The sequence below is a fragment of the Tachyglossus aculeatus genome, chromosome 6 (genome assembly GCF_015852505.1).
Source record: "Tachyglossus aculeatus isolate mTacAcu1 chromosome 6, mTacAcu1.pri, whole genome shotgun sequence".
Lineage (NCBI taxonomy): Eukaryota > Metazoa > Chordata > Mammalia > Monotremata > Tachyglossidae > Tachyglossus > Tachyglossus aculeatus.
The window spans coordinates 23,500,547-23,512,446 of NC_052071.1; the positions used below are offsets into that span (position 1 = coordinate 23,500,547).

Below are 11,900 nucleotides of genomic sequence, written 5' to 3' on the forward strand. Positions count from 1 at the left end.
GTCTGGACTCCAGCATCCAATTTTGGACCAGGAAAGTAGGTTGTGGTACCAAAAAGGACAATGGCTGCAGGCAAGCAGCTCATCAGAGAAGGTCAGCAGTATCATAGCCAGGTGGAGCATTCACAGAAACCAGTGGCCACAGAGAATACAATGCTATGTCCTCTCACCTTCCTCTGCTCCCTGCTGAACCACCTCTGCTGTGGCTGTCCATTTTGTTGCAGATGGTGAACAGCTTGAAGCAACACCCAAATTACAAATCAAGCACAAGTGGCAGCAGACAATATGGATACTACGGAGAAGATACTATGGAGAAGAGAATGAGGCTGCCGCGCTGTAAGTCTCTCTCTAAATTCTGGCCACCTGGGGCTCTCCCTCACCTCCACGCTGTTCTACTGCTGCTCTGCCCTGCAAGGAAGGTGCTGAGGGGTCTGTGTCCTTCCAGCACTGCCTTGATCCTGTCCTTGCCAACCCATCCTTCCAGCGCCTCTAAGCAACCTCACAAATAGAAGCATCATCAGATCGCTCAACAGCAGCTGGACACTGAGGAGAAAGGAGAACGGGGAATGGAAGTGAGGAGATAAAAAATGGAGAAGTCACAGAAGGGGCAGCTGAATGCTCTGACATGGAGAGTTGAATATATTTTGACTTGATTCTATGTTCTCTCTGCCAGTCTCTCTCCCCTCCTGACTATTTGGGGACTCACCCCCTGGTTTCTCTGACTGAAAATCCAGTAACCTTTGTTTTGCTCATTTTCCAGCAAAGCAAGCTGCATTATTGCTACTCCTCCTGCATACCTGTGGCAGTGGAGAAGCAGCATGGCCTAGTCTACAGAGCACAGGCCTAGAAGTCAGAAGGTCATGGGGTCTAATCCTGGCTCCCCCACTTATCTGCTGTGACATCTTGAGCAAATCACTTCAATTCTCTGTGCCTCAGGTACCTCATCTGTAAAATGGGGCTTGAGATTGTGAGCCCCACGTGGGACAGCGACTGTGTCCAATCTAATCACCTGATCTCTTCTCCAGTACTTAGAACAGTGATTGGTAAGTACAAAAATTATTATTTTTATTAGTGAACTGGAAGTATACAGCTAGCTCTCCATTTACACCATTCTAGAATACAGAAATCTTTGATACTGTGCTGTCTGGAGCTCACAAACTTTGTCACTGTCATGAGAATGCCTTTCTCTAGCACCTCTTTTCTTCCATAGAGGTTCTAGGACATTATTAACAGTTTTTTATTCTTCCAATTTATAAAACATTTTCCACCACCTAAACCATCACAAGCAAAATTAGGTGGAAAGTTCAGGTTTTTATTGATGCTCACCTCGGTTTCAGTGACACTGATTTCTCCTCATCTCTCTCTTCTTGCTCCTTTTCAGTTTCTTTTGCTGGCTCTCCTCCTCTGCCTATCACCCTGTAATGGTGGAATCCCTCTAGGTGCATTTCTGAATCTCTGTCTATTCTCCATCTGCACACATCTGTTTGGAGAACTCATTCGCTCCCCCAACTTTAACTATCATCTCCATGCAGATGATTCCCAGGTCTACAACTGCAGCTCTGAACTCCCTCCTTCTCTACAGTATCTCATTTCCTCCTGCCTTGGATATTCTGATGACACCTCAAACTCACTATGTCCAAAATTAGACACCTCATCTTCCCATGCAAATCTGGTCCTCCCACAAACATTTCCATCATTACAAGGAACACTACCATCCCCTCCGCCTCACAAGCCCATAATCTTGGCATTATCCTTGAATCATCTTTTTTCCACTGGAAAGAGCACGGGCTTTGGAGTCAGAGGTCATGGGTTCAAATCCCAGCTCTGCCAATTGTCAGCTGTGTGACTTTGGGCAAGTCACTTAACTTCTCTGTGCCTCAGTCACCTCATCTGTAAAATGAGGATTGATTGTGAGCCCCCCGTGGGACAACCTGATCACAATGTAACCTCCCCAGTGCTTAGAACAGTGCTTTGCACATAGTATGTGCTTAATAAATGCCATCATTAGTATATATTAGCAAATAGAATCAGAAACAATGACTGAATATATGTGCATTACCAATGCGTAGTACAGTGCTTAGCACATAGTAAGCACTTAAATACCAATACATGTGTGTGTATATATATATATTAGTATTTGTTAAGTGCTTACTGTATATACATATATAATACATAGCCATATAACAGACATATCACACACACACACACACACACACACACACACACACACACGAAGAGGCAAGGCACTCCAACAGTACAATTAACTGATTTCCTCTTGGGCTTCTGGCTACTTCGCGGCCATCATGTACATTGCCCCTCAACTTCCTGGTGATTCCCTCTATAGGATTTTCTGGCATGATCCTGGTGAGAGAATCATGTAAGACTTCCCTGAGACCTGATTATTGGACCTTGGGCAAATCGCTATTATCTACATTTCACAGGAGAATTGGTTCAGGTAAGGAATGACAAGGAATTTGGGCTAAGTCTTCAAAAAATATTTTTAATTACTAGATCTTAGATCTGCCTTGCCCATGAACTGTTAGCTAATGATATTCAATTTACAAAGAGTCTTTAACTGGGATCCAACTCCAGTTATCAGCTGCTAACTCCATCTAAGTTTTTAAACAGGCTTTTATTTCAGGACTATTACAACCATGGGGCTTTCATAATTAAAACCTGGCAAACCGTGTAGAGTAATATTCAAGACGTCAAAGAGCCAATGTTATTTTTGTGCCATCTTTTATCATAATAGAGGGGGCTGGCTGATGATAGGATATATCAGTGCTTTAATGAGCTAACTTAGAAGAAGCTGATGAATTTAACAGAGTTAGAGAAGCTAGAAAACTGAGACTTCTGTTAAACAGATTCAGGATGACAAGGGTTTTCTGGGTGCTTATTTTGCACTGCTTTGAGGAAACAGCTTATAAGAAAGAAAACTCCAGGTCGTATTGGCCATATTTCAAAGACTGCTCTCTGAATGAAGTACTTGGCATATGTGGTACAATGACTGGGAATTTACAGATATGGAAAAATCAGAAGACTTCCAGGCAATGCTGCTTCCAGCAAGGAAGGCAAACTGGCATTCAACAAGGAATGCTACCACACAATTCAAACCACCATATAGAGCCACACATCTGAGAGGCTAAAAGATGAACACTTGGGACACAGTGGAAGATTTAGAAATAAAGTAAAAAAGAGGTAGCACCAGAAGTGTGTGTGGGGGTTAATATTCTACCTCTGCATTATTCAAAATGCATTTTTTTTTTAGAAAGTTCTGGGTAGAGTTTCACTTTGTACTGTACAGGAAACACAAGATCAGCACAACTGCAAATCACTTTGTCAGCATCCCCAATATGAAACCAGTCTAATTACGATCACAGTTACCACAAACCATGTTTGTATATTTACTAAGTAAAACAGGGACAAAGGATAGACAGGGAAACATGAACCACAGTTTACTTGGGCTAGCCATGATTTGAAATGGTTTCACTGCTATTTTGGAGCAGGCATGTCTAAGAAATCTTATCTCCAAAGAACATAATTCTCCCCTAACCCATCTGGTTCTAGGATTCTAAACAGGGCTCAGCTCACAGATCACACTATTTTTCCAGCTACCTTTTCAGTAGACATTGATAAATGGGGTGAAGAAATATTCTGTTGGAGGGCAAGGAGAAAGGGGATCCAGCAGCTTGGATTTTATCTTAAAAGGCCTGATTATGTCACATAGAATCATATGAAAACTAATGATATTGAATGTCGGGTAATGTAAAGCCCAGAAAATCTGAGAATCTACAAACAAGTTTAAACAAGTTAAAAACTAATCTGAAATATTTTGGACTGCTGACATTTTCTAAGTGGAGTATTTTTTGAAACTAGATTCATTTCATATAAAATAATGGCTGAGTTATCAAACTACAGATTTTACCCATTTGAAATTATGCAAAAATTTAAGTCAAAGCCCAATGCATAAAACATTAAAAATAAGGATAAGATGTTTATAAAAAATTGTATAAAATATTATTGAGGTTGACACGAGTAAAGAAAAATTCGTAAGAAAAGACAGACAGTATTCTATAGACTGTAGGCTTCTTGTGGGTAGAGAACATGTCTACAAACTGTTACATTGTACTCTCCCATCTGCCTAGAACACAGCAGGCTAAACACAATTATAATGCATTGAAATTCAAAGGAACATGAAACTAAAAAAAAAAATAAATGTAATTAGGTTTTACAAATTTATGCTAGTGCTAGTAATTTTATGCATTTCCATCATTTAAAAAAAAAGCCTGGAACAGCAAAAAATAAAATCTAAATCAGATCCAATAATTTTAATTCATACGTTTGCTCAAAATACTTTTCCCTCTAGACTGTAAGCTTTTTGTGACCGTGGTATATGTCTACCAATTCTGTTTTATTGCTACATTGTACTCTCCCAACTGCTTAGTACAGTAGTCTGCACATAGTAAGCTTTCAGTAAATGATTGATTTTTTTTTTATTGGCTATGTCCACACTTCAAAATTATCCATATAACTGAGATCAAAACATATATTATACTATGCTCTTTTAAAAGTTAATTGCCTAATAATACCACTATTGTAATCCTTTTTTTTTTTAAAAGTGACTTGCACTTTTTTTTAGGTTGTGCCTTTATGAAGCAACTCTTCTCAAACCATACTGTATTGGATCCAAATCTGTAAATAACAACAACTGTAATACTTGATATTCTGAGTGTTTATTTTTCATAAATCTTCTTTTAAGACTTTCATTTTTATCCTTAAACATCACTATGAGAGAAGATAGAGAGACAGAGAGAACTGCAGAGACATCTGCAGATTGGCAGAGATAATAATAACGATAGGTAATAATTATGGTACTTTTTCAGTTCTTTTGATGTGCCAAGTACTGTTCTAAGCCCTGGGATAGATACATTGTCCTTGTCCCACTTGGGGTTCACGAGCTAAACAAGAAGGAGTAGGAATTAGTCCCCATTTTTCAGATGAGAACAGGCACAGAGAAGTTAAATGACTTGCACAAGTTCACACAGAAGATGCGGCAGCCCCAGGATTAGAATCCAGATACCCCAACTCCCTGGCCTGTGGTTTTTCCACTGGGTCACACTGCTTCTCCAAGAGATCTTTTCTCCAAGAGATCTTTTGTGAATAAGATGACATGAAGAAAGGAGACAAATGGAGACCATGATCCTTTGTAGCTTACTACACTACTAACAGAAAGGGTCTGTCTACTTTCTGCACATGCACTTGAAAAGACTACTGGGTAACCAATGCTACACCTTATAAAGCTGCAGATAATATTTTGCTATGTTGCTATGTATTGCAATTTGCAGTACCTGTTACTGTTTTAGAATCTACCTCCAGGTCTCTCGAGCTTCCCAAACTCTCTGCTCAAGGACAAGAAATCCTCTCCTGACCCACACACTTGTTCCACTGCAGTTATTTCCCAACCAATTCCAAGATCACATTGGCTGAGACAGAGCTCCACTAGGTGCTTAAAATGCTTGTTCTATTCTCCTTGCATGACTATGCTCAATTTCATTCCCCATACAGCAACTATCTCACTTTCATCAACTCTTTTCATATGGTCCCACTCGGCCAATTTGGGCAAAGATGAGACTCGCCTTATTGTTATTGAGCTGACCTAGTCACAAACCCTCATTGCTAAGGATACACTCTTGTCATGTGGTGTTGAATTTGACTTTTATTGTATTTGTTAAGCACTTATGATGTGTCAAAAACTATTCTAAGTGCTGGGGTAGATGCAAGTTTATTAGGCTACCATCCCTGTTCCACAAACGGGGGTCACAGTCTAAATAGGAAGGAGAGCAGGCATTGAATCCCCATTTTGCATTTGAAGAATATAAGGCACAAAGAATTAAAGTGACTTATCCTAGGTCACACAGCAGGTAAGTGGTGGAATCATAATTAGAACCCAGGTCCACTGGCTCCCATGCCCGGGCTTTATATTCACTAGGCTACATTGCTTCTCAACTACCATTTTTTTTGTATGTTAAACACTTGCAAAGTGTTAGGAACTCTAAGTGCTGGGGTAGATACAAGTTCATCAGATTGGACACAGTCCATGTCCCACATGGGGCTCACAGTCCCTAACCCTCTCATGAGAGATGACACCATTATCCTCATAATTTATCTATATTAATGTCTGTCTCCCCCTCTGGACTGCAAGCTCAGGGAATATGTCTACCAGCTTTGTTGCATTATACTCTCACAACCGCTCCTCACTGTGGTCAGGGCACAGTGCCTACAAACTCTGTTATAAGGTGCTATCCCAAACACTTAGAGAAGCAGTGTGGATCAGTGGAAAGGGCATGGGCTTGAGAGTCAGAGGCCATGGGTTCAAATTCAGGCTCCGCCACATGTCTACTGTGTGACCTTGGGCAAGTCACTTAACTTCTCTGAGCCTAATCTGTAAAATGGGGATTAAGACTGAGCCCCAAGGGGGACAACCTGATCACCTTGTATACCCCTCCAGCACTTAGAACAGTGCTTTGCACATAGTAAGCACTTAATAAATGCCATTATTATCATTATTATTACTACTACAGTGTTTGGCACACAGTAGGCACTCAAAAACAATTGATTGCTTAGTACAGTGAGAAGTAGCATGGAGTAGTGGAAAGAGTGTGGGCCTGGAAAACACAAGGTCTTGGGTTCTAATCCCAGCTCTGCCAAATGTCTGCTGTGTGACCTTGGGCAAGTCACTTCATTTCTCTGGGCCTCAGTTACCTCATCTGTAAAGTGGGGATTAAGAGCATGAGCCCCATGTGGGACAGGGACTATGTCTAACCTGATTAACTTGTATCTACCCCAGTGCTTAGAACAGTGCTTAACACATAGTAATAACAATAATAATAATGGCATTTCTTAAGCACTTACTATGTGCAAAGCACTGTTCTAAGCACTGGGGAGGATACAAGGTGATCAGGTTGTCCCACAGGGAGCTCACAGTCTTAATCCCCATTTTACAGTTGAGGGAACTGAGGCACAGAGAAGTGAAGTGACTTTGCCCAAAGTCACACAGCTGACAATTAGCAGAGCTGGGATTTGAACCCATTACCTCTGACTCCCAAGCCCGTGCTTTTTCCATTGAGCCACACTGCTTCTCTAGTAAGTGCTTAACAAGTACCATTGTTATTGTTATCATTACAGTGCTCTGCTCACACTAAGCATTCAAATACCACTGATTAATTATCCTGAATCAGTAAATACAATTGATTGCTTAATATAGTGTTCTGCACCCACTGAGCACTCAAATGTCATTGAATGATTAATTATCTTCAACTCCTTTTTCCATTCCAAAAAATATCTGTTGCCAAATCCTGACAGTGCTTTCTCTACTAAATTTCAAGAATCTTTCTCCTTTTCTCCATCTAAAGGCGTGCTTCACTGGCCCAGACACTTGTGATATCTGGGTTTGTCTCCTGGGTCAGCCTCCTCACTGATATTCCTGCCTCCAGTTTATTCACTCTCCAATCCATACTCTGCTGCCCAGATTATTTTTCCACAAGTGTCATTCAGCACATTTCATCTCTCTCAACAACCTTCACTGGTTACCCATTATTCTCCAAATCAAGCAGAAGTTCCTTACCATTGACTTTCAGGCACTCAATCAGTTCTCTCCACCCTACTCTTCTCCTCCTTGACCCCAATCACATTCTTCACTCCTCTGAAGCTAAACTACTGACTATACTTTATTTTGTCTTTCTGGAAGCTAACGTATTGGTCACACCCTCTGTTCCACCTACAAATTCTACAAACCATTGCTGTCCCCATCTTGAAATTCATTATGGGTAGGGAAGGTGTCTGCTAATTCTGTTGAATTGTACTCTCCCAAGTGCTTAGTACAGTGCTCTGCATACAGTATGTGCTCACTAAATACCATTGATTGATTGCTTGGAAGCCCTTCTTAAATCATGCCACTTCCAAGAAGCCTTCCCCCAGGAACTGTTACTCTGGCTATATCCCTTCAAACGTACATGAAATAGATAACCACTTATGTACAAAGCTGTAATTTTATCTACTTGTTTCAGTGTCTGTCTCCCCAACTCTAGACTGTGAGCTCATTGAGGGAAGAGAATGTCACTGTTTATTGTTGTATTGCACTTTCCCAAGCACTTAGTACAGTGTCCTACACATGTATTTTCCAAGCACTTAGTACAGTGCTCTGCACACAGTAAGTGCTCAATAAATAAGATTGAATGAATAAGTGCTCAATAAATACAACTGAATGAATGAATTTGTTAAACATTTATTTGGTGCCAAGTTCTGTGATAGGCATAAGATAATCAGATGAGACAAGTCCTGTCCCTTACAGGTTTCAAAGTCTAAGTATGAGGGAGAACAGGTATTTTAATCCCTATTTAACAGATGAGGTACAGAAGGGTTTTCCTCTCAGTATCACACCTCAAAAATTTTCAGTACTCTACCAGTCTCAGCTATGGGAGGAAGAGTTAAGCAGAGGCCTACCCATTCCATTCCTAGCTTGGCTAGAGGCTAGCAAGTGAAAGGCAATCTGCTACAAGTCAAAACTCACCTGTGCTAGGTAGCAGCGACACGGGAGAGAGTCGAGGGTGGAGACTCAAGTTTACTGCGTGGAAGGTGGAAATGGTAAACCAATTCCGGGTTTTACCAAGAAAACTCTATGGTTACACTAGCAGAATGCTCCGCTCTCCATCTGCAATCACTCTGGGAGAGATGCATCCATGTTATCACTATGGGTTGGAAATGACTCGACGGCATAAGACAAGACAGAGAAGCTATGCGCCTTGCTCAAGGTCGCAAATCAGTCCAGTGGATGGAGTCAGGATTAGAACTCTGGTCCTCTGACTTTCAGACCTCTATTCTTCCCATTAGACCTTGCTGCTTCTGTACTACCTACACACTCATAAACTCACAACCACCTGTAGCATATCTGTGCCTATTGACTTACCTACACTGATGCTTAATCAGTGACATACACAATCACTCTATCTGAAAATTATTTAAGTGTTTGCCTCTCCTATGTTGTGAACTCTGAGTTCTGGAATCATGTCTACTAACTACTGTACTCTCCCCAGTGCCTCAGTTACCTCATCTGTAAAATGGGGATTAGGACTGTGAGGCCCCCATGGGACAACCTGATCACCTTGTAACCTCCCCAGTGCTTAGAACAGTGCTTTGCACATAGTAAGCACTTAATATCATTATTATTATTATTGTCATGCTCTGAACATATGGGAGCTCTATTATATTCTTGGCAAATCCCACATTAAGAACTTCCATTGAAGTGTCCCTTTTTGACCAACACCACTTGTGTGCACAAAACATTTTATCTCTAATGGACTAAATATTAGATGCATATATAAATATGATTCTCTATATTCATAGAGAATCATATTTTATACATTTATTTATAGATAGATAGCTATGAATATGAATTTCCTATTAGGTGGTAACTTTGTAATTATAGAGTCCAAAATATATTATAAATTTTAAAGTAATAAGTGAAAGTGAATTTGGAGAAATTAATTGAAAATGGATTCATGAAAATCAGCAAATTATAGGAAATTATCTTAGAGTGCCAATTATACCACCAGTGCCACAGATAAAATAAACTCTGGCTTAAGAGTTCGCTAACAAATGGTAGAAAAATCTTGATGTTCTAAATGGAAGTATGTCCAGGAGTAGTATTATATCAGATATTCACAGTCCATCTACTGAAGTACCAAACATGACATTATTTGTAATCTGCGTGAATTAAGAACATTATATGTCAAGTTTCCCATCCACATTATAAATAATTTACAATAGGAGACTATTTTAAAAACTGAATGTATTAACATAAAATCCAGTTAATTATCTAGTCACCTTAAAAAAGGGTATTTTTGACTGCAGAGGAATATTCATGAAGCTTAACAACCCTAAAATTGTCAGAGATTTGCAGGTGAAAGTGAAATACAATGTGCAATTGATTAGGGTACAAATTGAAGCAATATAACTAAAATGTAACATTCCCGAAATAGTACACAGAGTGCAATGGCTATGACGTGGAAAAAAACAAACACATACTATCATTATATCTGCTTTTCTGTGACACATTTGTATTTCTCAAGTCATACCATTAAGTACATGAGATGTGCATCAAAGTTTCAATTTAATCCTGGGGCAAAAAGTTATTTTCAAGTCATCATCATCAAGTTCAAATTCAAGTAGTTTTTCTTGCAACTGTGGTAGCATTATTGCAAATTTACAGGCATAGGTCTGAATTCAGGTCTCAAATGTATTTTAGACTGAATTATCTAATTACTTCATATCTTTAATTTGCTCTGCCAGGGAGAAAACTCACCCTAACATTGGCCCAAAATAGCTGAAAAATACATTAAATTCCCTTCCCTGGTGCAAACTTGATTAAAAAAAAACAGCACTCAATTTGTAATTTAAAAATACAATTCAATTAAAAATAAACCTGGTTTCTTTATCACAATAGCCACAACAATCACCCAGATAAGAGTTATAAACACATATATATATATCTTATACTAGCCCTGACAACCACTAGCCTGCTGAGCCAATTTGTACGAGTCATACCCTCTCTAGATCTCAGTTTCCTCATTTATTGAAGATAAAATACTTCTTCCTCCATTTTGGATGTGGACAAAGGATTGAGAAGCAGCATGGCTCAGTGGAAAGAGCACGGGCTCGGGGGTCAGAGGTCATGGGTTCTAATCCCAGCTCTGCCATATGTCTACTGTGTGACCTTGGGCAAGTCACTTCACTTCTCTGAGCCTCAATTACCTCATCTGTAAAATGGGGATTAAGACTGTGAGCCCCACATGGGACACCCTGATCACCTTGCATAACCCCCCAGTGCTCAGAACAGTGCTTTCCTGTGAGCCCGCTGTTGGGTGGGGACCATCTCTATATGTTGCCAACTTGTACTTCCCAAGTGCTTAGTACAGTGCTCTGCACACAGTAAGCACTCAATAAATACGATTGAATGAATGAATGGATAGTAAATGCTTAACAAATGCCATCATCATCATCACCTGTACCCTATCTAATTATCTTGTATCTGCCCCAGGGCTAACCACAGTGCTTGGTACACAGTAAGCACTTCATCAGGCTTGCTAGCCCATATCAATAATTCAATCATATTTATTGAGAGCTTACTGTGTGCAGAGCACTGTATTAAGCACTTGGGAAGTACAATTCAGCAACAGAGACAAACCCTGCCCACAACTGGCTCACAGTCTAGAAGGGGGAGAGACAGGAAAACAAGTGAACTGACATCAGTAGCATAATTAAAAATAAATAGAATTATAGATATAAACACATCATTAATAAAAATAAATATAATTATAAATATGTACATATATACATAAATGCTGTGGGGCAAAATACAATTGAATGAATCGGTGACATTTATTGAGCAGTTACTACACAGAATACTCAATACAGAGTGGTCTGTATGGTACTAACTGCTTGGGAGAGTGCAATACAACAATTAGTGGACCCTGTCCTTACAGGCTTGTAGTCTAGAGGGGGAGACAGATTTTTAGAAAATGATATTTGTCATCGCTTACTATGAAAAAAGCACAGTACTAAGCAGTGGGGAAAATACAAGATAACTGGGTTGGACACAGTCCCTGTCCCGCAAAACCCTATTTTGTGGATGAGGGAACTGAGGCACAGAGAAATTAAGTGACATGGCCAAGGTCACAGAGAAGGCAAGTGGCGGAGTTGGGATAAATGTATTGCAGTTAATAATAATGGTAATAACAAAAATAATAAATTATATATAAGTTAAGATGTGTGCAGATATAGAGAATACAGTTGCAGGCTACTTTCTAAGTTTCCTTGTAGGAGGTCTATCTTATGAGCTAACAGAA

General features: G+C 39.8%; 1 long non-coding RNA gene across 1 annotated transcript; it reads left to right on the plus strand.

Moving 5' to 3' along the window:
* The first annotated feature begins 222 nt into the window (after nucleotides 1-222).
* Nucleotides 223-4,703, plus strand: LOC119929500. The gene is made up of 3 exons (XR_005451566.1): nucleotides 223-333; nucleotides 2,342-2,452; nucleotides 4,637-4,703. It is a non-coding gene; the product is annotated as an uncharacterized LOC119929500 (long non-coding RNA).
* The last annotated feature ends 7,197 nt before the right edge of the window (nucleotides 4,704-11,900 follow it).